Here is a 6,000-nt window from a genome sequence, read left to right as displayed (position 1 = left end):
CCAGTAGGGTAAAGTGTCTTGCCCAAGGACACAACGACCAGGACAGAGAGCCCAGGGATCAAACCGGCAACCTTCCGGTTACAGATACGCTTCCCAACCCCCCTGAGCCACGGTTGTTATATGGATAAGAAATGCTTGACGGCCTCATGTGACTACTGAAGTTTCTAATATTGGAGAGAAAGTTGCTGTTATTGCTGTTGTGCACTCTGAACAAAACTGTTTTTTTTGTCATGGTTCACCATACAAGCATTTCTCAGGAAGTTAAACATTGCATGGCAAAAGTTGCTTGTTTCTAGTAGTAAGTCCACCAGGTATGAAAGTGGAATATTCCAGGGTGATGACATGCCAGTAAAAATCATAAACTTGGACAATGTGTAGTCCAGTGATGATAAAAAGACAGAGGCATCAGGTTAAGGTGTTATATGGTGTTATATAGCCTATATTAGTTGTCAAATTTGAATATATTATATTCAAATTTGAATATATTATATTCAATTTGAATATATATTATATTCAAATTCAAATATTCAATATATATATTAACATTTTAGTCCCAAGTCTGACATCCTCTGGCTGTATATAGTTTTAACCAATTAGAGAGGCTTTATTGTCAGAACATGAAGATTTATTAATGTATCTTTAATCTTAAACTGGGGTTTGATTGCACTGGAATTCTGGCACCTTCAGTTAGTGAGCAATTAAATCTGATACATTGTTAAAAGAGTTATTTTTTCATGTGCTTCCAGCTGATGGCATCAAAATATTTCCTCAGTTATATGAAAGTGATGACATGTCACAGTCTGCTTAAAGCTTTCCTTCTATATAAAGCTGCAGTCACAGCATTTAAACATCCATCTGGCGCTACAGAAGAGGAGTGAGTATACATTTTTACACGTTTTAAGTGGCAGGTAAAGAGAAAAAAAATGTTACAGCTGCTCAGCAGCCAACAATTTATTAACTGGAAATTTAAATCTTCTCTCATCCTAATCATTGTAAAATCAGATGCTGAGGCTATACATAATGTATTGATAAATTAAGCTTTTATGAAAAGTCTAAACTAACTGAAGTATGCTGATTTTGTGCTAATAAAATATTGCATATATTGGATAAATAAGTATCAGGAAGTCTGGGCTAAACTGTTTAGCTTGTAGTACTATGCAGCTTATGGTCAAGCACTATGTTGGGCTGATGCAGGCTGTGGTTTAGGTTATAGGTTATATTAGATTGCATCAAGGGTGAAAGACATCAATTTAATTTCAACTTAATTTCTTGTTTTGGCTTGTGGCCTTTATCGGGTCATTGTTGTCTTGATTAGCTTCAGCTGTTTTTTTGTTCCCCTGCTTCCCCCTCTGTGTATTCATTGTTCCTTTTTTGTAATAGTCATGGTCACCATGCCTGTATTATTTTCAGGAAAGCTGTTCTATGAAGACAGTTCATCAATCACAGAGTGTCTTCATGTTATCTGGCTTCATGTACCTTAACATTGGCAGCCAAGGTAAGTGGTCACATGAAACTGGTTTCTGGCCTGAATTGTTAACCCAGGGTTTCCCCTTTTGTGTTCACATTTCTTGTTGTAAGTGCCCTTCGGGCTTATTTCAAAGTTGTGCTTTGGACATTGGCTTCTTTTTAAATCCTTTTCAGTTGTGTCTTGTTATCTGAGAGTGTAATGGTTTAATGGTTTTAACCTTACAACCATAGAAATTAAAGTGTATTAGACCTGTCATCCGGGGAAGAAGGATTTTTCTTACCTAGTGGTTGCATGCTTTGTTATGTTTGATGTTGAGTGTATTTTTTCCCCTTTCTGCATGCTTTTATTGCTGTAGAGACTCAGGATTGGGAGCCTTGGGGACTTAAGGGGGTGGCTGTTGCTCAGGTGGTAGAGCAGGTCAACTACTGATCGGAAGGTTGGTGGTTCGATTCCTGGCCTCCCCTATTGTCTGCATGCCAAATATACTTGGGCAAGATACTAACCCCAAATTGCTCTCCGATGCATCCATCGGAGTATGTGTGTGAATGTCAGCTATGAAGCACTTAGAAAAATGTGCTTGTGTGAATGGGTGAATGCAGAAGTTGTGCAAAGCGCTTTGAGTGCTCAGATGAGTAGAAAAGCGCTATATAAGAACCAGACCATTTAAGCTCACGGACTGAGGATTGTACTTAGTTTTATGTTTTTTAAATTATTCTATTCCCTGATCAGGGTATTTTTATGCTGTAAATACACTGTATATTTTTATTAAATATTTTAACTGGGTTTTATACGTCTTTCTGTTCCCATTATCACCCCCTGCTGCTCCTCTTGTTTAGAAGGGTTTCCCTTCTAGCATACACCAGCGACAGACCAATGATAACTTGATGGATAGAACAATGATAACTTGATGGATAACTTATAGGCTGTTTGGGCTGAGTTTCATGGGGGCTGGGATGTTGTCTTCGGAACAGGACCTTGCAAACAGAAGCAATTTCATGGTACCTTCTCAAAACAGGACATTAGAAGATGACGGGAAAAAAAATGCAGTCTATACTACTATGTAAATTCCATAAATGTAAGTTTTCCTACCATATTCAGTTTTTGTTGCTTCAATTGAAACCTTCAGTTTGTTTGAAGGAGGAGAGTGCATGCTCTCACAGTTACCCCAAGTTAAAAAAGACTGGTATTCTGTCATGGCGGGGTACGCCGGTGTGTTTGAGTACAGGACCCAGAAGCAGACACTGAGAAAGTCACTGCAGGTTTTAAGAAAAAACTAGCCTTTATTATGCCTGATTGACATTAACAAAAGCTAGTCAAGGCGAACAGGGTGATTGCAAACTGAGAAACTTAAACTGGAAAACTACAAAACTGTGACAAGACTGACAACTATGACTTGAAGGAAAACAGATTACCTGAAATGAACATGTGAAACTAAACACAATGAACAAAGAACAGAAGACTCTTTCGAAATAAAGCAGGAAACATGGAGATGTAGACATGACAACACAATCTTGACAGACCTAAAACACATGACAGACTAGACAAGAAACCAAACACAAAAACCGAGACAGATGATAAATGATGGCTAACCTAAAACTCAACTAAACCCTAAATGGGAATAACACACACATTTTAACCAGAAACCTAACATAAGAGACACAAAAATACAGAATTAAACTCAAAACGCTGTGTCAGAAGCAATGTACCGTCCCTACACACTCCCCGGGCACTGGATTGGTGGCTGGACACTGCTTCACAGAGTGAATGGGTTAAATGCAGAGAGTAATGCGATTAAAGGGGATTAATAAAGTATACAAAATAAAGTATACAAAAACATTCATCAGAAAAAACACATCAATGGTTACATAGGATTAGAGAGGATATTTGGGCTAGGGTTTGAAAGTCGTTGCCCTTCTGTGGGGGTCGGAGAGCTGTTTGAACGATCATCTAAAGTGTGACAATCAGAGTATGAATCAAAAAAAGTGCTATGATAGGCAGCAGACAGCTTGAGAAAGCAGACAGGACTGCGATCTTTGCTGCTGTGACCATTAATTTATTTGCAACTCATAAATAGCGAGAGCCACAGTTTTGTGATTTTCTCAAAATGGAATGTTTCACTTTATTAATCACTCAAAATATTTAGAACAATGCATAATTCTGGCAGAAACACACACACACACACACACACACACACACACACACACACACACACACACACACACACACAGTTGAGCAACTGGTCTGCGAGTGTGTAGCAAGTCTGTAAAGCCTCAACACTGCCCCCCCTGGTGGATACACAAGACACTACACCAGTTTTCCTAAATGCTGCTTAGGGGCGTTGCTACTCATGGTTGCATCATCCATGTGAAAGACGGGGGACATCACTACGGTCAGGCGACAGTTAATCAGAATTCCATCATGGTCCTGTCAGGGTTGAGGTGGCCATTTTAAGTGACTGTGTCTGTTTCAATATTATGGCTTTGTCGTTCAGATATGTGAGAATTTTATGGATTATGATTATTTCATTAAACTGTGTAGATTAATGTTTTGAAAGTTTAAAAGACACGTTTTAACTGCATGAAAGTAAATAAAGCATAAATAGAAAAAACAGAATTCAAATGTATCAAATTTGAGGTAATATGGAGTTATGAGTGCTCTCTGGACTTAATCTGTGCTGCTGAGCCCATGTTTGCGGCCAGATTGTTCAGTTAACCAGCTCTGGACTCAAACGCAGACACCCAGAATACAAGTTCAGATTTATTTTGCTCACAGATGTTTTTCCACAGTCAAAGACTGACTTGCGACTTGTGAATTGTTTGAATGTCTTCCTTCCGGGTGGCAAGCGAGAGGGCAGACAGGTGAATAAACAAAGGCTGTTTGAAAACTACTTTGCTTCACAACTTTCTTTCTCTCTGCAGATTTTCTTTTTTTCTCTCCACAGATCCACAATGGCTGGAAGCATCTGCACAGAAGAGAAGCCACACAGAGCATGAGGAACAAACGAGACTACTACAATGCAACAATCTGACAGCGACTGAGGGAACTGCTCAGTAGTGGTGAGTGAGCGATTACTAATTGCTTCCAGGTGTGCAGGCGGGAAAAGCATGGGGGTCAGGAGAAGGCTCCACCTCTGAAATGTCGAAGCAGAATTACAAGCATACACGCCCACATGTAGAGATAGAGAAAATGAGTGGAATAAATCGGCAGGACAGCAAAGGAGGACAAGGAGACCATAACAGCACCAGTAGGTGTCCTGTTTTAGGATCATATACAGTGGGTAAAATAGTTATTAAACATGTCACCAATTTTCTCAGTAAATGTATTTCTAAAGGTGCTATTGACATGAAATACTCACCAGATCTCGGCAACAGCCCATTCAATGCACACATGCATGTCCATAAATGAGAAATCTCACAGGAAAAAACTATTGAACGCATGAGGAAAGTGAAGTGCAAAAAAGGCATGGAAAGTTATGGCCCCAGCTAAACACTATCAGTAATTAGAAAGCTATCCTGCCACTTAGTGCAAACTAATATCAGCTGGTCCAGCCCCAACTGAGGCCAATAAAAAGTATCTTACTACCAAGGTTTCACACAAGAAACATCTCATGATGGATAAAACCAGTATGTCGAAAAGTTGTCTTGAGGTGTCTTAAGACCTAAGCCAGCATTTTCCAATCTTTTGGAGACATGGTACATATGTCACATTAGAAAAATCACACGGTACACCACCAAACAAAAATGTCACAAAAAGCATATTGATAATTTTTCCCTGTGCACCAGGCATAGTGGAATTGATTTGGTTTGTCTCTTATATACCTTTTTTGCTGTCTTCTGACCACTACCCATGCTATTGTCTTCATTTGAGTTGGAATTTTTTCCAGGACCCAGGTCAGATTGACTACTTTTTCTTTTCAAATATGTATCTATTCATATTATGCGCTGTGTTGTCTCACCCGCAGCATGACTATGCAATTTCTTCGTCGTCTTCTTCTGTACTGGCAGTTGGCAGCCCATTTAATTAGAGCAGGTAGTTGCATTGCCCTCTAGTGAAGAGAATGTAATTGTTCTACCGTTACGCTCACGTGTGAAATTTATGGTTTGCAGGGTTTTTATAGTTTTTTATCGTTTTTTTTAAAATCGTTTTTATCGTTAACTCTGTTTCCCGGGGTCTTTTCCTGAGTGTTATGAATAGCAATACCAGTACTGGTTTTATTTTGTTGTATTTATCTGTGACACCTTAAAGGCTGGTCCGTCAAAATATTGTGGGAGATTAAACCGGTCGGCTCAAAAAGGTTGAGGACTGCTGGCTTGGAGTATCAATTAGGTGAAACCAGATCTTCCACGGCACATCTGATCATTTCTCATGGCATCTCAAGGTGTCATCACCAACAAAGGCTTCTGTATGAACTATTAAATTCATTTCAGTAAACATGTGCAATACTTTTCCGCTGTGTCATTTTTCTTTATTACTCATAATTTAATTAATGGACATCTATGGCTTGACTTCTTTGCATGTTTAGATTGGACGAG

This window comes from Haplochromis burtoni, unplaced genomic scaffold, assembly GCF_018398535.1.
Source record: "Haplochromis burtoni strain Fernald_Lab_line unplaced genomic scaffold, NCSU_Asbu1 Contig_14, whole genome shotgun sequence".
NCBI classification, from domain to species: domain Eukaryota; kingdom Metazoa; phylum Chordata; class Actinopteri; order Cichliformes; family Cichlidae; genus Haplochromis; species Haplochromis burtoni.
Note: the sequence above shows the minus strand (reverse complement) of the source record.